This window comes from Heptranchias perlo, chromosome 17 (genome assembly GCF_035084215.1).
Source record: "Heptranchias perlo isolate sHepPer1 chromosome 17, sHepPer1.hap1, whole genome shotgun sequence".
Taxonomy (NCBI): Eukaryota; Metazoa; Chordata; class Chondrichthyes; order Hexanchiformes; family Hexanchidae; genus Heptranchias; species Heptranchias perlo.
In genome coordinates, this window is record NC_090341.1 from 51,797,392 (window position 1) to 51,819,883 (window position 22,492).

Genomic DNA, 22,492 nt, shown 5'->3' on the forward strand with positions numbered 1-22,492 from the left:
GTGTGTCTCTCTGTGATTGTACGTGGATGTGTGTGAGTGTTCAGGTGAATGAGGTGCAATCCGCAGACCGTGTTTACCAATGCTATGTAGTTTTTATCCTGGGATGAAATGTTCCAGCTGGTATGACATTCCTTCCTACATTCCACTTCCCGCAAGGTCACTGAGTAACAAGACTGACGAGTCAATGCAGGTTCACAGCAGAGGATGGGGCAATAGATAGAGTGCAGTGCAGGAGACGGGGCTGTCATTGCAACAGCATTCTTCTGAAGGTCAGGCCGCCTTTAATCACCTTTTTCTTCAGCTGGACGTTACATAGAATTTCACAGGACAGAAACAGGCCAGAAACAGGCCATTCGGCCCAACTGGTCTATGCCGGTGTTTATGCTGCATACGAGCCTCCTCCCACCCTACTTCATCTAACCCTATCAGTAAATCCTTCTATTCCTTTCTCCCTTATGTACTTATCAAGCTTCCCCTCAAATGCATCTATGCTATTCGCCTCAACCACTCCATGTGGTAGCAAGTTCCACGTTCTCACCACTCTTTGAGTAAAGAAGTTTCTCCTGAATTCATTATTGGATTTATTAGTGATTGTCTTATATTTATGGCCCCTAGTTTTGGTCTCCCCACAAGTGGGAACATCTTCTCTACGTCTACCCTGTCAAACCCTTTCATAATCTTAAAGACCTCTGTCAGGTCACCCCCACCCCCCAGTCTTCTCTTTTTTAGAGAAAAGAGCCCCAGCCTGTTATACCCTAGAGATTGCTCCCCCACAGGTACGCAGAGGTGGCACTGAGTCACACAGGCCAAATGATTTCAGCTTTAATCCCCGTCTCTGTGCTGGGTTAAGCCGAGGTGGCCACAATTGGTCTCACCACCCGCTTGAGGTAGCGATGGGTGGTCAGGTGGGTCTCCCGCTCCTGGTCACCGTCCTGCTGGGATGCGCATGTGAAGACGTCAGGTAAGGACAGGACCGGGCTCAGCTGTGATGTTCTTCATGGCTAAACGGCCTGGATTTGCCGATCCAGTGGCATTGGCAGTGCAGTCTCTGCCTTGACCCTGGTGGATCTTCTGGATAAGGCTAATTCTAACTCCTGTGGTGGGCTCTGGGTGGTATTAGTGGTCCCATCAGGTTGCCTGAAAGGGGGAGGTGGGTGGCAGGGTGGGGGGGATGGAAATTGCTGCAGCATTTGCCACCATGTACTGTAACCAGCAGCCCATTATTTTTTACAGATTGTGCTGTTCAATCGATCGCATTAAGGTGGCCATTAATTTTTAACTCTCCCTTGGCCTCTTTAGCAACGCCGAATAGAACAGAGAGATAGAACTCGCCAGGAACACAACAGCATTTCCGATGCCTGGCATTGCTGAGGTGGCTATGACGGGAAATAGAGCAGGTGCCATATTCTTGCCATTTGGACTTGATTTGAATACGCCTTCCCAAATATGGACCGGCATATTCAGCCTCCACTGTCACTTGCGGCAGAAGAGGGCGGGAGGTCAGGGGTCGGGGAGGGAGGGAGTTTAGTGGTTGGGTATCTCGATGCCAGGAGATCGGGGGTCGGGATGTTGGGGATGTTGGTTCTGGGGGTGGCAGCGATCAAGAGGGTGGTTTAATGTGGGGCCGGGAGGAGCATTCCTCCCAACTCCATGTTCCTGCTCCTCCCAGCTCCATGTTCCTGCTCCTCCCAACTCCACATTCCTTCTTCTCCCAACTCCATGTTCCTGCTCCTCCCAACTCCACATTCCTTCTTCTCCCGACTCCATGTTCCTGCTCCTCCCAGCTCCACATTTCTGCTCCTCCCAGCTCCACATTCCTGCTCCTCCCAACTCAACATTCCTTCTTCTCCCGACTCCATGTTCCTGCTCCTCCCAGCTCCACATTCCTGCTCCTCCCAGCTCCACATTCCTGCTCCTCCCGACTCCATATTCCTTCTCCTCCCAACTACACATTCCTGCTCTTCCCGACTCCATGTTCCTGCTCCTCCCAACTCCATGTTCCTGCTCCTCCCAGCTCCACATTCCTGCTCCTCCCAGCTCCACATTCCTGCTCCTCCCGACTCCATATTCCTTCTCCTCCCAACTACACATTCCTGCTCTTCCCGACTCCATGTTCCTGCTCCTCCCAACTCCATGTTCCTGCTCCTCCCAGCTCCACATTCCTGCTCCTCCCGACTCCACATTCCTGCTCCTCCCAGCTCCACATTCCTGCTCCTCCCGACTCCACATTCCTTCTCCTCCCAACTCCACGTTCCTGCTCCTCCCAGCTCCACATACCTGCTCCTCCCGACTCCACATTCCTGCTCCTCCCGACTCCATGTTCCTGCTCCTCCCAACTACACATTCCTGCTCCTCCCGACTCCATGTTCCTGCTCCTCCCAACTACACATTCCTGCTCCTCCCGACTCCATGTTCCTGCTCCTCCCAACTACACATTCCTGCTCCTCCCGACTCCACATTCCTTCTCCTCCCGACTCCATGTTCCTGCTCCTCCCAACTACACATTCCTGCTCTTCCCAACTCCACATTCCTGCTCCTCCCAACTCCATGTTCCTGCTCCTCCCAACTACACATTCCTGCTCCTCCCGACTCCATGTTCCTGCTCCTCCCAACTACACATTCCTGCTCTTCCCGACTCCATGTTCCTGCTCCTCCCAACTCCATGTTCCTGCTCCTCCCAGCTCCACATTCCTGCTCCTCCCAGCTCCACATTCCTGCTCCTCCCGACTCCATATTCCTTCTCCTCCCAACTACACATTCCTGCTCTTCCCGACTCCATGTTCCTGCTCCTCCCAACTCCATGTTCCTGCTCCTCCCAGCTCCACATTCCTGCTCCTCCCGACTCCACATTCCTGCTCCTCCCAGCTCCACATTCCTGCTCCTCCCGACTCCACATTCCTTCTCCTCCCAACTCCACGTTCCTGCTCCTCCCAGCTCCACATACCTGCTCCTCCCGACTCCACATTCCTGCTCCTCCCGACTCCATGTTCCTGCTCCTCCCAACTACACATTCCTGCTCCTCCCGACTCCATGTTCCTGCTCCTCCCAACTACACATTCCTGCTCCTCCCGACTCCATGTTCCTGCTCCTCCCAACTACACATTCCTGCTCCTCCCGACTCCACATTCCTTCTCCTCCCGACTCCATGTTCCTGCTCCTCCCAACTACACATTCCTGCTCCTCCCAGCTCCACATTCCTTCTCCTCCCGACTCCATGTTCCTGCTCCTCCCAACTACACATTCCTGCTCCTCCCGACTCCACATTCCTGCTCTTCCCAACTCCACATTCCTGCTCCTCCCAACTCCATGTTCCTGCTCCTCCCAACTACACATTCCTGCTCCTCCCGACTCCATGTTCCTGCTCCTCCCAACTACACATTCCTGCTCCTCCCGACTCCACATTCCTGCTCTTCCCAACTCCACATTCCTGCTCCTCCCAACTCCATGTTCCTGCTCCTCCCGACTCCACATTCCTGCTCCTCCCGACTCCATGTTCCTGCTCCTCCCAACTACACATTCCTGCTCCTCCCGACTCCATGTTCCTGCTCCTTCCAACTACACATTCCTGCTCCTCCCGACTCCACATTCCTTCTCCTCCCGACTCCATGTTCCTGCTCCTCCCAACTACACATTCCTGCTCCTCCCGACTCCACATTCCTGCTCTTCCCAACTCCACATTCCTGCTCCTCCCAACTCCACATTCCTGCTCCTCCCAGCTCCACATTCCTTCTCCTCCCAGCTCCACATTCCTGCTCTTCCCGATTCCACATTCCTGCTCCTCCCAGCTCCACATTCCTGCTCCTCCCGACTCCACATTCAGAGGTAAGTTACCTTTTTTCTGTTGGCGATCCCTAGGGCTGCTTTCCCTGAGTGTGATGGCCTTGGCTGCCTCAGGATAAACCAATGTTGCAGCGGGTATTTCAAGCAGGCATTAGGCCACTTATTTGTGGATACAAAGGGCCTAACGTGTGGGTAAAAGACGCCTCTTGTTTATCCTTACCCAATATGGTGGGTGGTGCCCTTCCGGTCGGTCGTGTGCACGTGCTTCCTGCCCACCATTTTAGGGATTTAGGATGCGGCGTAGCGCCTGAAAAATGGGTGCGGGCGGCCCAATTTCTAGGCCGCTGTTTCATATTCTATCTCGCACTGAATCCCACAGATTATCATCCTGACCCTGCCAACCTCCGTTGGCTGTCCATCCTCCAACACATCAACTTTAAAATCTTTATTTTGATTTTCAAATCCCTCCAGAGCCTTGCCCCTCCTTCCCTCTCCAGCCTCAGGTCTCACCAGGAACCCTGGACTCTTGTGACTCTGGGCTATGTCCCTCCCTCTCTCTTCTGGACCATCAGTGCCATGCTCCTACACTCTGAACCTCTTTTCCTAAATTACCCCATCTTACCACCTCTCTGACCACCTTTAAAAGCCTCCTTAAAACCTACCTCTTTAACTGTGGTTACCTCCTGTAAGTTCTCCTCCTCCCCCCCCCCCCCCCGCACTTCCTCCAATGTTCTGTAAAGTACCTGGGACAAGTGAAACATGAAAGGCTTTAAATAAGTGTAAGTTGGTACTGTTGTTGTAACTGCCCGTGTTGTGGGGGGAGGGGGGCAAAGAAATCACGCTGGATTTCTGGTGCTGACAGCTACCCAGTGACCCATGCTGGAAAGTGAATGTTTTTGCGAGGACACAATCTGTGATGCCCTCCCCAGTCGAATGGTCTGCTGACACGTGCATCAAAAAATGGCCAACTGGACGAGGTGTTGGAGAGTGGCCAGCGCTCATGGAACCTGAACCCGAGCAAGAGTCAGAAGCAGAGGGGAGAGAGTTTATAAAATGGGATAGAGCCACTACGTGATACAATGGTGATGAAGAGGGTTCCTCTGGACAAACAATTGGAGCTCACAAAGTCTGTGTGTATATAAATAAATCTGTTTAAGATTAAAAGCACTCAACCTTCAGCAATCATGGATTGTAGGATTAGTGTTAAACTGGACGTGTACAGTACCCGGCAGGATAATGAATCCTTGTCATTGTTTCTAGTCTATTGTGCACTGTAGTTAGTCCAAAGATGTCGCGTCTCCTGCTGCTGCATCTCCTTTGTCCTTCAACTTCCAGAATTTAAATGCTGTATCTCATTCTGAATCGGCCTGTAGTTTCAAAAGCTCTGAACTCCAGGTTGGAATCTCCACGTATCTTCTTCCTTCCCCTTCCCCCTCTTCGTTTGGAAAGCCCATCTAATCAATCTTACTTTGAGTATGCTGATTAACACTTCAACCATGGTTTGCCTGTTGAAAGACAATTGAATTGATTAAAGACAATCGCATCACATTGAAGCCTCCTCTGTCACCCAGCGAGCACAAATAATGTCTGTAGGAAGACCTCTTCCATGTATTAGGCCCTCCTCCATGCGGAACTAATCCTCTGTCGCCTCTCCTCCATTGTCCAGCTCCATGGGACTGCCCTGTGTGTGGTTCCACTCCTCCTATTCGAATGCAGCCAGCAATGGCTTCTCTTCCCACCCCTGCCCCGTTACCTCCAAGGATCTCTAAGGATCTCTTCTTATCCCCATCTTCTTCTTCATCTACCCACTGTCCCTTGATGACCCCTTGACCCAGAGCTGAGTTACAAACCCCACATCCTATCCTAAGCATTATCCAGATCTCTCAGTTCCACCTCCACAACATCACCCATATCTGCACCTTCCTCACCCCACCCACTAATACCCTTATCCATGACTTTTGAAACCTCTATGCTCGATTTCCCCTATGTCTGTCTTGTCGGCCTCCCATCCTGCACCAGTCATAAACTTCACCTTGTCCTAAACTAAGCTGCCCATATCCTGAGTCCCACTTATCCATCACCCCCGTCCTCGCTGACCTACACTGGCTCCTAGTCCCCCAAGTGCATTGAATTTAAAATCCTTGTCCTCGTCTTCAAATCTCTCGATGGCCTCATCCCACCCTATCCCTGTTCCTACAGCGTCTTCTGCACCCTTCAGTTCTCTGACTGTCCTCCTGTGATACACTCCCCCCCACCCCCACTTCGCTTCAGCATTGGCGGTAGAGCCTCCAGCCACCTTAGCCCCTCTCTGGGTCTCTGTCCCTAAACCCTCTCCCTCTCAACTTCTCTCTCCAACTTTAAAAACTTGTTCAAAACCCATTTTCTCGATCAAGCTTACAGCCACCCTATCTAACATGGCTGATAATCCGTTTCTTCATTCCTTCTTTTTTCTCTCCCTACCTTTGTAAAAAAGAATTAACTTACATTTATATAGCGCCTTTCACCACCTCAGAACATCCCAAAGCGCTTTACAGCCAATGGAGTACTTTTGAAGCGTAGTCACTATTGTAATGTAAGAAACGCAGCAGCCAATTTGCACACAGCAAGATCCCACAAACAGTAATGTGATAATGACCAGATAACCTGTTTTAGGTTTTGGTTGAGGGATAAATATTGGCCGGGAGACAGGGGTGAACTTCCTTGCTCTTCTTCGAAAGAGTGTTGTGAGATTTTTTACGTTCACCTGAGAGGACAGACAGGCCCTTGATTTAACGTCTCATCTGAAAGACAGCATCTCTGACAGTGCAGCTCTCCCTCAGTACTGCACTGGAACTTGAACCCACGACCCTCTAACTCAGGGGCGAGAGTGCTGACACACAAGCCTGTGCCTCAGTTGTTTGAGGCATTCATTCGACTGCTGTTCTGTTGCTGAGTCCAGTTCCAGGCGAGTGAGCAAACTACCTGTTCACAGACAGACAAGCCCGCATTAAAATTCCTCTCACACTAGTCATTCTTTGCATGACTGTTGGAGAATCTCCGGGGAACTGAGCTGTGGTCAGGAGCCTGTGTTGTTGCCAAGTCTAACGCTAGTTTATTAGTCCCAGAAGCCAATCTTTAATGTGTTCTTTGGTCTGGGCTGCTGGTATGAGGGTTGCAGCGAGTGAGGCTGACTTTGGAAGTACATGAAGTAGCTAGGAAATTCTCGGAGGCGTAAATCAAGGCTGGAAAGTGAGCGCCAAGGCGGATAGGTTAGGATCAGAGAGTCACAACGTATTCTCAGCTTCCCTGCGCAGAGGGGCCTGCTCAGACACAGTGCTAACCTATCTTGCTGCAGTCAGGTAAACGCGGTGCTGCTCCTGCTCGAGTGAAGCTGAAGGCATCCTTGTGTTTATCTAAGGAACGACGCGGAATATCTGACTGACAGGTGAGGCTGGAGTCAGTGTCAGCCTGCTGTGTCAGCCCCTTCGCAGCCCATCTGACTACAGACGAGAAAGGACAGTCTGACGCTGTAAGAAATGTTCTAGTATTTTCACCTCCAGTACCTTCTATGTACAGTTCCTCTATTACTCTGTGCTACTAATGCTCTCTGCGTCCTCTATTATCCTGTGTTACTCTTCTCTAATGCTCTCTGTGTCACTTTCCTCTATTACTCTGTGTTGCTTTCAGCTATTATCCTCTGTATTACTAATGCTCTCTGTGTCTTCTATTACTCGCTTTACTAATGCTCCCTGTGCCCTCCAGTACCCTGTGCTACTAATGCTCTCTGTGTCCTCTATTACCCTGTGTTACTCTTCTCTAATGCTCTCTGTGTCACTTTCCTCTATTACTCTGTGTTGCCTTCCGCTCTTACCCTCTGTGTTACTAATGCTTTCTGTGTCCTCTATTACTCTGTGTTGCTTTCTGCTATTACTTGCTGTGTTACTCTCCATGTCATTCTTCTTTATTGCTTTCTGCAGAACTGTCCTCTATTACGCTCTTGTTTTCTATATTGCTCTCCATATCAGTCTATCTCTGTATTACTCTATCTTTTTCTGTCCTATACTCATCTTTATTCCTCTATTTGCGGCTGTCTCCTATTGCTCTGTTACTCCCCTTTAGGACAGGGGACTGAGCACTTGGAGAAATTGGAGCTGATTAGAGAGAGCCAACATGGATTTGCAAAGGGTAGGTCATGTCTAATGAACCTAACTGAATTTTTTGAGCAAGTAACTAAAGTAGTAGACAGGGAACTGTCTATTGATGTAGTTTATATGGACTTCCAGAGGGCATTTGATAAGGTTCAACATAAGAGATTGTTAGCTAAAATTAAAGCTCATGAAATTGAAGGCAAATTATTGATTGGTTAGGCGGTAGAAGACAGAGAGTCATAAAGGATATGTACTCAAATTGGAAGGAAGTGACTAGTGGTGTCCCACAAGGATCTGTGCTGGGGCCTCAACTATTCACTGTATTTATTAATGACATAGATAACACAATAGAGAGCCATATATCCAAGTTTGCCAATTACCACAAAGATTGGTGGCACAGTAAGTAGTGTAGACGGGAGCATAAAATTACAAAGAGACATTGATAGATTAAGTGAATGGGCAAAACTGTGGCAGGTGGATTTCAATGCAGGGGAGTGTGAGGTCATCCATTTTGGACCAAGAAAGGATAGATCTGAGTATTTTTTAACTGGTGAAAAGCTAGGAACAGGGGAGGTCCAAAGAGATTTAGGAGTTCATGTACACAGATCACTAAAATGTAACGGTCAGGTACAAAAAATAATCAAAAAGGCTAATGGAATGTTAGCCTTTATAACTAGAAGGTTAGAATATAAAGGGGAGGTGGTTTTGCTACAGCTATACAAAGCCCTGGTTAGACCACATCTGGAGTACTGTGTACAGTTCTGGGCACCACAGCTTATAAAAGGATAGATTGGGCTTGGACTGGAACAAAGAATGTTCCACGTATCCCACGAAAAGAAGGCATAGCTAGGACCCATACAGGTTCCCATAGCAACACCTTTTATTTGGAGGAAGTGAGTGGGGTTGAAGGAGAAGTTATTGAATGTAAGAACAAGTTCAGTCAGGTGGGGGAGGATGGTGGTGCATGGGGCTTGGCTGGGGTGTTGTTCGAGGAAGAAGTGGAGGGCCCACAGGCCGTCCTGGTGGGGTTATTGTTTTCAAATCCCTCCATGGCCTCGCCCCTCCCTATCTCTGTAACCTCCTCCAGCCCTACAATCCTCCTAGATCTCTGCACTCCTCCAATTCTGGCCTCTTGCACATCCCCGATTTTAATCGCTCCACCACTGAGGGTTGTGCCTTCAGCTACCTAAGCTCTGGAATTCTTCCTCTAAACCTCTCCGCTTCTCTACCTCTCACTCCTCCTTTAAGACACTCCTTGAAACCCACCTCATTGACCAAGTTTTTGGTCACCTGCCCTAATATCTCCTTATGTGGCTCGGTGTCAAATTTTGTTTGATAATCACTCCTGAGAAATGCCATGGGACACTTTACTACGTTAAAGGCACTATATAAATGCAAGTTGTTGTTGTTGTTGAAACCCATCAGGGGTTCAGCGTCGTCAGATGGTAGAGAAAGAAACTGGCAAAGAACAAGAGAAGTGGTGACCAATCAGCTGGAGGAGTCAAGCTCTCATTGGGATGTCTACTCAGCCCTTTAACAGGGCAACTCCAATAACATCCCAGCAACAAGCCAATAAACTCCAAGAGCAAAATAAAAAATAAATCACACGGCCCAGGCAGTCTTTAAGCTCACTGAATAAATTTACCGTCGGGAGCAGATTCCACCCAGCCTCTTATCTCAGCATTGCAACACTCCTCTGGTGACAAGCTCCCATCTGCTCCCAGTCCCAGCCAACAACACACACCCCAATGCAGCCTCTCATTGGTCAACAGCACGACGAGCGAGAGAGGATGTGCAGCCCTCGTTGGACCAGGAGACATGCCCGGAAGCCGTTGCTCCCACCATTGATCAGCTAAAGCACCCATTATGGAAAGAAAGAAAGAAAGACTTGCATTTCTATAGGGCCTTTGACGTGCTCAGGTCGTCCCAAAGCGTTTCACAGCCAATGAAGTACTTTTGAAGTACTTCAGTAATCACTGTTGTAATGTAGGAAATGTGGCAGCCAATTTGCACACAGCAAGGTCCCACAAACAGCAATGTGATAATGACCAGATCATCTGTTTTTGAGGTGTGAGTTGAGGGATAAATAATGGCCAGGATACCGCGGAGAACTCCCCTGCTCTTCTTCGAAATAGTATCATGGGATCTTTTACATCCACCTGAGAGGGCAGACGGGGCCTCGGTTTAACGTCTCATCTGAAAGACTCCTCCGGCAGTGCAGCACTCCCTCAGTACTGCACTGGAGTGTCAGCCTGGATTGTGTGCACAAGTCCCTGAAGTGGGACATGGACCCACGACCTTCTGACTCAGAGGCGTGAGTGCTACCCACTGAGGCACGGGTGAGACTGTGACTCGCTGTTAAACACCTTCCCCCACCAACTGGAAGGCAAAGACTCTTTATTACCTGATTGGATGATTATTGTCTGTGTCAAATAGCCTTTTGTCCAATCTCCAATATTTGTACAACTAATAAATGAAAGTATTGAAAGAAAATGAAAAAAAACCACTTTTTTTTAATGCCTGTATGTTTAGAACATCAGGCAGTTGTATAGACCTGGTGCAGCTTGATGGGGAAGTGCTTGTATCTGAATTGCTGCAGAATTCTTGTGTAAGGAGAGATCGATGCCTGTTTATTGGTGACTGTCAGGCATTGTCTTATGGGCACCACTGGTCAGGGGTACCCTGGGAGCAGACATTATCACTGAGAGACAGCAGGAAGTCCAGGTAGTTCCCTGTATAATGAAGGAGAAAGACTTGTGCCTTTCATGATCTCAGGACGTCACAAAGCGCTGTACAGCCAATGAAGTACTTTTGAAGTGTAGTCACTGTAGTAATGTAGGAAACAGGCAGTCAATTTACGCACAGCAAGCTCCCACAAACAGCAATGTGAAAATGTCCAGATAATTTGTTTTTAAGTGTTGGTTGAGGAATAAATATTGGCCAGGACACTGGGATCTTTTACATCCACCTGAGAGGGCAGACGGGGCCTCGGTTTAACGTCTCAGCTGAAAGATGGCACCTCCAACAGTGTAGCACTCCCTTAGTGCTGCACTGGGAGTGTAAGCCAAATATAGCGATTCAGATAGATCCAGTTCTTCTTTGATTGGTGTGCTTAGCGACAGATGGCTCTGTGGATCTCAGTTCCACTCCTGGTCCGTGCTGACATAGCTGATCTCAGCCAGTGGAGTGCGACAATCGACATTCCCAGGGTAGGGAGGGGAATAAATAATTAGGCAACACTTTCCCCGTCAACACCCACCCCCCTCACTCCCCACCCTTATTCACTATCATCTGGCTCCTGCTGGAAAAGTGTGTGTATGTTGGGTGAGAACAGGATCGGGTTCAGCCACAAGGCCTCCATGGTCGAACGGCCATTTGATTGAGGTACCAGAGCCGTCAGGAGCAATGGATCTGCACCCCGGCAAGATTCAGTACCTTCAGGAGAGGATGTGGAGAAGAATGAAGAAGAGAAATGCCAGTCAGATTTGGGTTGCCAACCCTCCCGGATTGTCCTGGAGTGTCCCAGAATTAATGATCAATCTCCCGGAAACACCTGCAACAAATCCAGGAGAGGAACCGTGGGGAAATTTTCTTCTCCCTTTTCACTCCAGCCAGACTCACAACAAACAGCAGGACTACAACACACCCAGGGTGCAATGTGGCTCTGGCACATAGTGGATCGAGCGGGTTCTGGAGCACAAAGGATTGTGGGTATTGTGGCCGCCATTGTTGACTGGCACTTCGGGCAACCAATGGTGGGGGGTGGGGGGGGGGGTGTGGTTGGAATATGGTCCAACCAGAGTTGGCAACCCTCCATCGGGGAGTTCAGGGTGTTTGGTAGTGCCTCCTGACAATGCCGGATTGCTTATACAAAGTGGCTCTAGGTCTGAGTGACCTCGCACTTTAACTTCCTCTTTACCTTAAACAGATGGTGAAATGCCCCTTCCAAGAACCTTGCTTCTCAGAAAAGAGCCTGGATATACTTTGCTTCACTGATTGATAGGAAGACTATTGGAGGTGTTGGATGTGGCACAGAATTGCCAAGACAGCACTTTCTGCACATTCTATCCCTTCTATAAAAAGTCAGATGGCAATCTCAGAGCTGGTATTAGTTGACAGTCCAGTGTTAGAACATGTCATTGAAATCAGGCTATTGGGGATTGGTCAGAGGTTTCCTCTCCCTAGCCCTAGGACACTGAGGTCAGTCAGCTGCTACTGCCTTCCTGATTGAGGTCAACTAACTCAGCATGGACTAGGGATAGAATCCTTACCTTCCTGGTCTGTATGGCACAGTTCCAGTCTAGGAGGAGCACTTACTCACTAAGCCGAAAAGTAGGGGTAGGGTGGGGTGACCCACCATCTCAACCCATGCCGACAGTGGCCACCCCCGTAGCTACAACCAGGTCTGAAGATCGAAGAGGCTTTTCCAGGATAAGTTTAAAACTTTCCTTTATGGGGCCAGGAGATCCCCACAAGGGAAGTGTAAGCCTCCCCTGCCCAGACTACCCCCCACCACCTCCCCAACCCGGTTCCCAAACCGCTGACCATTCCGAAACCACTGTTCCAATCCCCCCACCCCATCCCTGCACTTTCCTTAGATCCAGCGGCCGGCCTCTGGACTTCCCAACTTTCCACCACTTCCCGCCAATTTCCCAGCCGTTTTTAAGTGAGGAAGTCGGCCGGCGACGTGCTAATGAGGCTAGGCTGTTAGAATTGGCTGGGCTTCCGGCTACCACTCCTAGACAGGCTCAGCCACTCGCTAGGCTGCTTTTCTGCCCAGGAATTAAAATTCCCCCCCAAAGAGTGAGAAACACCGGGACAATCTAATGAACGGTAAAGGCGCTATTCAAAGCACAGTTAGATGGGAGAGTTAAAGTACTAGAGGGATGGGTTTCAATAGGCTGGGGGCCTCTTTCTGTGCTGTACGATTCTATGAATTTGATGTGCCTCACAAGCCTGCCCTGAGTGACCCTGAACTCGGGCCGTGCCTGAGCTCCGGCTGATATATGGCAGGGCCCTGAGTTCATGTGGGAGAGAAAGACTAAGTGTGACTGGCATTATACAGGGTGGTTAATATTTAAATTGTCCTTCACAACTCAGTATTAATAAAAGCTTCAGGCACACACCTGCCAGCTGTCTACAACATGCCTGTGTTAAACAGTAGAGTTTACTTACATCCACCCACGCTGATCAAATTTGAGATCTGTTGGCATTTGCGAGCCCAGAACCGGTGGGCTTCCCCCGGCGGGGAATGGGGAGGGGGGGGCTCGATCTCTGGCTGCATGCCACCATTGGGATGCTAATGAGGCCTGGCTCTCAAAATGGACCTGGCATACCGTCGTTCCATCCCAGTGTCTTGGAATAATGATGTCGTACTGTTATACACACTTGCCCGATGGAGTCAATCAACTGAAACTGGCCCCTCCGGCACTGGACACTTGAACTGGGTCACCAACTCTGGTTGGATATATTCCTGGAGGTTTCATCACATGATCTCCTACTGTGAACTGCCCCGCCCTCACACTACCACCATTGGTCCATTCTCCAGGCACACTGCCTTCCCATGGCCAACTGGGAAGCGAACAGACTCTTTGTTACCCCATTGGATTAATCTTGAACAGCCTTTTTTCCCCATCGCCAATATTTTTATAACTAATAACCGAAAGTGTTCAAAGAAAATGAAAAACCATCAGTTTTTTTATTGGCCCAATGATTTTTCTCCCGGGTTTGCTCGCAGCAATGTCTCGGAGATTAATCTTCAATTCCTGGAGACTCCAGGACAATCCTGGAGGGTTGGGTAACCCAAAATTGAACTGGGTTGCATGTATGAGCTAATCACCCAATTGAGGATGTGGCCTAGTGATGTAAGCAGGACATTATTCGTGTAAACTAATTGCCTATTTTAGATTAGAGCCAATGTACAAAAATATAGAAGTAAAAATATGTTTTTCTTTGTCTAATTCGATAGACCTGAACCCAAAAGTCTGCTGCCCTGTATCCTAACTTGCACAAGTCCCGCTCATCCATAACCCCAGTCTTCGCTGACCTACCACTGGCTTCTGGTCCCCAAACACCTCAATTTTAAAATTCTCATCCTTGTGTTAAAATCCCTCCATGCCCTCACCCCTCCCTATCTCTGTTACCTCCTCCAACTCTACAACCCTCCGAGAACTCTGCGAACCTCCGATTCCTGCCTCTTGTCCATCCCTCATGTCCTTGGCCGTGCCTTCAGCATTCTAGGCCCTAAGCTCTGGAATTCCCTCCTTAAACCTCTCTGCCTCTCTACTTTTCTCTCCTTCTTTAAGACCCTCCTCTTTGTCTAAGCTTTTAGTCACCTATCCTAAAGTCTCCTTCTTTGGCTCGGTGTCAATTTTTGACTGATTAAGTCCTTGTGAACCGCCTTGGAATGTTTTACTATGTTAAAGGTGCTATATAAATGCAAGTTGCTGTTGTTTTCTTGTGTAACTCACAGTGGTCTCTATATACATTATATATATATGTATAAAGCTGCCTTTATCTTTCCTCTCCTGAAGGTGCTGTCTGTGACTATGCTTCCACGGGCACTGGCTGCCCTCCAGTATCTCGCCTAACTGGTCACTCTTCATGTGTGAGTCCAGGCATTAAGCAACGGCAAGCTAATCGATCACTGGAGCCATCACAGCAAAATTTGATCCTGCCCCGACCTTACCTAACTGGCTCAGGGCCATCCTGGGCACTGCATTCACTGACTGAGTCACCGGGTGAGCTGATTCAATTCTTCAAACAAGTCCTGATGGTGAAATGTGCCCCTTGAACTGCAGTATTTTATCAAGGCTACCATATGGAAGTATGATTGAACTTAAAGGCAGTGCAACCTGCGTAGCTGTTATCTAACTTTAATCCAATCAGTCAGAACCCACTTGAACAGCTCTCTAACCAAGGCTGCCTTTTATCAGTTCGATTAGAATCAGGGCCGTTGGTTTATGGTCACTGAAAGAAAAATCGAATTTAGTCGGGCTGACTTGTAACTTGCCGAGCGGGTGTGAAACTGGCGATGCGGAGCGGGCGCCCGTTATAGAAACCACCCGGCCTTCATTTCCATTGATTTCAGCAATTTCAAAATCTACTACCCCGGTTTTCATCCTGTGAGATTCTGTGATTTGTACTGCTGTTTTAGGGGTCACAGTCCATGTTCTATGAATTACATAGAATGTACAGCACAGAAACAGGCCATTCGGCCCAACTGGTCCACACGACCAGCCCTTCCACCCCTCTTCATCTCATTCTATCAGCATATCCTTCTATTCCTTTCTCCCTCATGTGCTTTTCCAGCTTCCCTTTAAATGCATCTATGCTATTCACTTCAACCACTCCATGTGGTAGCAAGTTCCACATTCTCACCTCTCTCTGAGTAAAGAAGTTTCTCCTGAATTTCTCATTAGATTTATTGGTGACTATCTTATATTTATGGACCCTAGTTTTGATCTCCCCCATAAGTGGAAACATCTTCTCTACATCCACCCTATCGAACCCCCTCATAATTTTATCAGGTCTCCTGATCATCAGGTCTCCTCTTTTCTGGACAAAACAGCCCTAGCCTATTCAGCCTTTCAAAATGTTGCATCAGTCACCAAACCCTGGTGGGTATTTTCTTCTGGACATTGTATCAACCCTAAGGAAACATTACCCAAAGAAACACTGGAAGAGCCACAAGGAATAGGTGGAAAAATATTTGTGGCTAGATCTTGACTTTGTGCGATAGTGTAAAACAGGTGCCAGCGAGTCGGCAGCCCGATTTACATCTCCCCCCATTCGAAGTCAATGGAAATAAAAATGGGGAGAGATGTAAAACGAGCTGCCAATTCGCTATCACCCGTTGTTGCACTATCGCACAAAGTCAAAATCTACTCATGGTGCTCCATGGGACCGCTGAGGGGAAAGGGGAGCAGGGACAATCCGTTTCTCAGTTGGCAGGGAGCTCTCGTGTTCCTGCTCCTGCTCGACTTGTGTGATTCTGGTGCCAAATTCAAAATTCTGGGCACGTGTCCATTTTTCCATGACAGCGGAAAACCAGTGGCCTTGATTATAATCCATTAGAACATTTTCAGGAGGAACTCGAGCCAGACCCAGCAGTGTTTACTGAGGCTCCGATAACCTACCATTCTGCTAATCAGATGCTTTATTGTTCACCAGTTTCTCAATGGAACAGAAAACATTCCAGCCTGGAGCTTGCTGCTGATGCAATGGTCAGACTGTTAGAAAGCTGAGGATAGGGCAGCAATGTAAGATCATTTGGTTTCTGAAGCCAGCGATCCTGCCTTATTAGAACACCAGGGCGAAAAGCTGAACCAATTTTTATGAAAGGAAAAAAGAACTTGCATTTATACAGTGCCTTTCACAACCTCAGGACGTTCCAAAGCACTTTACAGCCAATGAAGTACTTTTGAAGTGTCATCACTGTTGAAATGTGGCAGCAAATTATTGCACAGCAAGCTCCCACAAACAGCAATGTGATAATGACCAGATCATCTGTTTTTAGCGATGTTGGTTGAGGGATAAATATTGACCAGGACACTGGGAAGAACTCCTCTGCTCTTCTTCAAATAATGCCATGTCCGCCTGACAGACAGAGCATTGGTTTAATGTCACATCCAAAAGACAGCACCTCCTACAGTGCAGCACTGCACTGGAATATCAGCCTAGATTATATACTCAACTCTCTTGGAGTGGAACTTGAACCCACAACCTTCTGTCTCAGAGGCAGGAATGCTACTCACTGAGCTACAGCTGGCACCTAATTTTATGCTAAAGTACTGAGGAATAAATAAACTCCCTCAATGGTCAGTGCACTGCCCAGCGTGAGACTGAGCCACGTTAGACCAGGGAGGTCGATGGATGCCTGGAGTTACCCACCACCTCACGATGAATGCTGGCTGGCTGCACACACCCATTTCCAGCAGGGGTGACTGAATAACAATTCCAGACAGGAAACCCCGGCTGGTTTCCCCCCTCCCTGGCCTGCAGCGTTGAGATCAATTATAGCAGATACCTGCCTTCGAAGCAAATAATTTTAAGTGACATCACTCCCTGGTTAAGTTTTCATTTCAGAGTGGTGTGTTCAACTTTACAAGATCACAGGATAATTTTCAATGGGGAGATGAGGGGAATTTCTTTTTACGCAACGAGTTGTTCTGATTTCGAATGCACTGCCTGAAAGGGTGGTGGAAGCAGATTCAAAAGAGAATTGGGTAAATACTTGAAAAGGAAAAATTTGCATAGCTCTGGGTAAAGAGCAGAGGAGTGGGACTAATTGGATAGCTCTTTCAAAGAGCCGGCACAGGCACAATAGGCCGAACGGCCTCCCTCAGTGCTATAAGAGACTATGATAAATATGCATGAGAAAGCCATTTGGCCCATTTAATTCATCCATCTAGAGATATACTTAAACTGAGTCAATCAAATTAGGTTCTCCATCTGGGTCAATTAGTCCATCACTTGTTGCTAAACCAAAGAGTGGAATTTTCTTAAAAACATTTTTAAATTTATTTTTATCAGAGCACATTTTCCAAAGCACCGGTTCTTTTACAAGGGCACTGAGTCCAAAAGTGTTTTTAAGAGAGATCACCGCAGAGACATTTCCTTCGACGTCAATGGGGAGAGATGTAAAATGGACCGCCGACTCACTATCTCCCATTTTACACTATCGCACAAAGTCAAGATCTACCCCAGTGAGTGTACAAATACCTGTAAAGCAGGCATTCAGGGCACAAGTACCCACAGAGTGGGGAATGAGACCACAAGCATCTTTAGAGCAGGGAACATGTTATGATCCTCTGGAGGTCACAAGTTAAATAATAGACAATATAACACCAAGTCAGGATTTCACCATATGTTGGTTCAGATATGCAGTTTGAGATGTTTCTTACGCAGGCCATGCAACAACAACAATTTGCATTTAAATAGCTCCTTTAACATCGTAAAACGTCCCAAGGTGCTTCACAGGAGTATTATCAGACAAAACCTGACACCGAGTCACATAAGGAGATATTAGGACAGGTGACCAAAAGTTTGGTCGAAGAGGTAGGGTTTAAGGAGCGTCTTAAAGGCGGAGAGCAAGGTGGAAAGGCGGAGAGTGAGGTGGAGAGGCAGAGAGCGAAGTGGAGTGACGGAGAGCGAGGTGGAAAGATGGAGAGCGAGGTGGAGAGCGAGGCGGAGAGCCAGGTGGAGAGGCGGAGAGCGAGGCGGAGAGCCAGGTGGAGAGGCAGGGAACGAAGTGGAGTGGCATAGGAGCATAATATCCACCTCTAGATTTGAGGCAATTACTCAGGTGCGTCATGAGAGAAAAATATTCAGCTCTCCACCCTGATCCTGTATACCATATTTTTATGCTTTACTTTTTGATAGTATGGAACGATTTTTATTGCTAGTAGAAGATAAAACTTTTTGACCAGTTCATAAAGAGTAATAGAGGTTAGGAATTACTGCTGGTGATAATACTGGACAAATGCATAACACATTAATTTAACATTCCTCTATCCATTGTTTTTAGGGATAGCATTTATTAATTTATTTTGACTTGAATTCCAAAGAACTACACATGTAAAAAGGCTCTGAAAGTCGTGAGGCCCACCCCATGGGCAGAGAGCAGCGGAGTGGGTGCTGGTGACCTCCGCTCCTGGCCCCTCATTAGAATATTAGCGGCAGCTGCCATTTTTTGGCAGATCAAGCAGCTGAATTGTTAAATCATCTGCTGACAGTGAAATGGAGCAACATTGAAATGGAGGCCATTTTTAAAGAATTTTCAATTCACTTGTCAATTTTCTCAGTTGGTAGCACTAACGTCTCTGAGTCAGAAGTTTGTGGGTTCAAGTCCCACTCCAGAGACTTGAGCACATAATCCAGGCTCACACTCCAGTGCAGTACTGAGGGAGTGCTGCACTGTCTATGATGCTGTCTGGTGGATGAGATGTTAAACTGAGGCATCCTTTGTCTGTTCCAGTGATTCAGGCGGATTTTAAAGGGACCATGGCACAATTTGAAGAAGGGTACGGAGCTTTTCCAGTGCCTTAGCCAACATCGCGAGCCCTAAACTATTATCACCAAATGACAGAAAGCAAAATACTGTTGATGCTGGAAATCTGAAACAAAAACAGAGAATGCTGGAAAACACTCAGCAGATCAGGCAGCATCTGTGGAGAGAGGAAAAAAAGTTAACATTTCAAGTGTAATCCTTCATCAGAGCTGGAAGGTATTGCAGATGAATAGCTCATAAGAAGGAACAGAGCAAGGGAAATGAGGAGGGGGAGAAATGACCACATACACAAAGAAAATAACATAGGAACATATGAACATAGGAACAGGAGGGGGCCCCATCAGTAGGGTCCAGGCTAGGCAAGCAGCCGGGAACACTGAAAGCTTCAAATTTTTATAAAATGTAACCAGATGAGCTCTTTGCTCATGGGGCCGATTCATGCCTGCTTTCCCACTGACCCCCTGCCATCTCTGGCGGGGTTAGCACTGGAGGGTCACTGGCGGGCGCGACGCCAACATGGATGCTGGGATCGCAACCCGAGGAATTTCAGGACCAATGTGCGTTTCATTTACCTACAGACAGGCTGCATCCCGCAAATGGAGCAGTTATAAACGGGCAAGTTACAAACTCTTTATAAAAGAATACGTGGCGCAGGGATTCTTGGGATACTGGAAAGGACAGATCTCCAATCTGTCACAGAGAGAACTGAAGAGTACGAGCAGGGTCGGCTAAGGACATCAGTGATAGCTGTCGGAACACATTAAAACCAGTTGCACATTCTTTCCTACATTAAAGTCTGCTCTTAGTAACTACAGAAAGATTATTCCCCTTAGAAAGGCCATGAAAGGAATTAACATGCCCTTAATGAGGTTCCCCTCCCCCGTTTTCCTTTTAATTCTTACTATCTAGGAGGAATCCACTGCCAGTGCTATCGGAATATTTCTCACTTTGTTTTCACTGACATTTTTTTTCCTCAGCTGTTAACGTTTATTTACACTCAACATGGCTTCTATAAAATTCGATATTCAGTGTCCTCCTCCTCTCCTCTGCCAAAGGCATTGACTCATACAAGGCACAGCCGAACCTAGTCGTCTGCCAGAGGCACTGAGAGCACAGGCACATTCAATTACAGCCTAATGGCAGATGACTCCATTTCCTGGACTCCTGTCCAACTCTCCTGACAGTTTTCATGTAGCATGCAGTCGTACACTGGGCAGTACACTAACCAACCAAGCCATTGAGGGAATCCTGCGTATTGAGTCATGGTTGTTGTTGTTTTTATATCTCTGCCCTCTTCCCTTGGAGAATAGTGTGAAATAGTGGAAGGATTAACAGTCTAACAGGGTGGCAATGTTGTCATTTTCGTATCTTCACACTCTTCACTTGGAGAACAGTGTGAAGTAGTGGAAGGATTCGCAGGCTGATCCACAGTGTGATTGGCCACGACGTGAACACTCCTTCTAAATCTGTAACCATCTTTACACCAGTCGATAGGGGGATTAGTCTTGTACGGCGGGAAGGTTTTATGGGTTCCCGCAACCCATACGATGATGGGGGGGCCACCCACACCCACCGGCCCTGGACGCTTCTTTTGATGCTTATACCAATATGGTGGGCGGCACACTTCCGGCTCAGAATGAGCTGCCCACCATATTGGACGCTTTTGCGCCCGTTTTATGCCTTTCAAACACATCATCGAATTTCTAGGCCACTCTGTCTAAACCCTTCAAGTGAGTTAATGAGATCACAGGAGTCAGAGTTGATGGGATCCCGGATTTGATCATTTCAGATAAAGTACAAATAGCTGTTGGCAAAATAATGTTTCAGTAATGAGCATCGGTTACCACAGAATAACTGAGATTAGACTGTGACCACAAAGCCCATTTTAAGAGTTCCTTTAAAACAAAATCCTTTTGTTTAAATTGATGGCAAACTTTGCTCTCCCTCGATAGCTTAATTGGTACGTGCGCTGCCCAGTGCGGCAATGAGCTACACAGACCTGCCACATCCCAGCTTTAATCCCTGGTCTGAGTTGGTTAGACTCAGCCAATGGGGTGGTGGAGACACTACAATTGGCCTCAGTGCCCCTGAGTTACGAAGGGTTCCCAATTCTGATGACTATCCAGTGACTCCTGCTGGAAAGAGCATATGCAAGTGTGAGTAGGATTGGGGCTCCACTGTGATGACCTTCATGGTCAAATAGCTTGCTGACACTCACATACTTAGCTGCACACATGAAGAATGCCCAAACCTAAGTGACAGCCACAATGATATCGGAAGTGATCACTGTTCACCTGGCCAGTTGTCGCAATTGCTGTGTATTTTTTGATCAAGATTGTAAAATAGCAATAAAATCTGAATTACAATTATCACGCCAATGTTTTAGGTGTCCAACAACTTTCATTTATATAGCGCCTTTAACATAGTAAAACACTCCAACGCACTTCACAGGAGCGTAATCAGATAAAGATTGGCACCCAGCCAAAGAAGGAGATATTAGGACAGGTGACCAAACACTTAAGTCAAAGAGGTAGGTTCTAAAGGAGTGTCTTAAAGGAGGAGAGAGAGGTGAAGAGGCCGAGATTTGGGGAGGAAATTCCAGAGCTTAGGGCCTAGACAGCTGAAGACACAGCCGCCACTGGTGAGGTGGGTTGGGGATACACAAGAGGCCAGAGTTGGAGGGACACAGAGATCTCAAAGGGTTGTAGGGTTGGAGGAGGTTACAGAGATAGGGAGGTGAGAGGCCATGGAGGGATTTGAAAACCAAGATGAGAATTTTAAAATTGAGGCATTGCTGGACTAAGAGCCATTGTAGGTCAGCGAGCACAGGTGTGATGGGTGAACGGGAATTGGTGTGAGTCAGGATATGGGCAGCAGAGTTTTGGATAAGCTCAAGTTAACAGAGGGTGGAAGATGGGAGGTGGGCCAGGAGAGCATTGGGATAGTAGAGTCTGGAGGTAACAAAAGCATGAATGGGGATTTCAGCAGCAAATGAACTGAGGCAGGGGCGGAGATGGGCGATGTTACAGACGTAGAGGTAGGCGGTCTTTGTAATGAAGAGGGTATGGGGTCAGAAGCTCAGCTCAGGGTCAAATAGGACGGCGAGGTTGCGATGGTCTGGTTCAGCCTTAGACAGTAGCCAGGGAGGGGGATGGAGTCGGTGGCGAGGGAACGGAGCATGTGACAGGGACCAAAGACAAGGAGTTGAGAATTTCAGCCTTCATCTATCTCTAGTGTATTTCCTCTTGTTGATGTAAAGGATTTTCCTGCTTCCCAAACACACAGGGATTACGCTCGCTCGCTCTTGTCAATGTCCTTCTCCTTTATTCTGGGAATTGTGATATCAGAGTGGCCGGCTGGTTGACTCCTCGATAGCCCAGATGTGAGAACAGGATCACGATTGACTGCCGTACCCTCACACGGTCAAATAGCCTGCTGGACTCTCATTGCCTACGCTCACTTTAAGAATGGCTACTTGCGCAAAGTAATGGCCAGCTGTCGCTGGTCGTAACCCAGCACATCCAGGAGAAGGGGGGGGGGATGGGAAATGGGTGGGGGTTTTAAGAAATAGGAG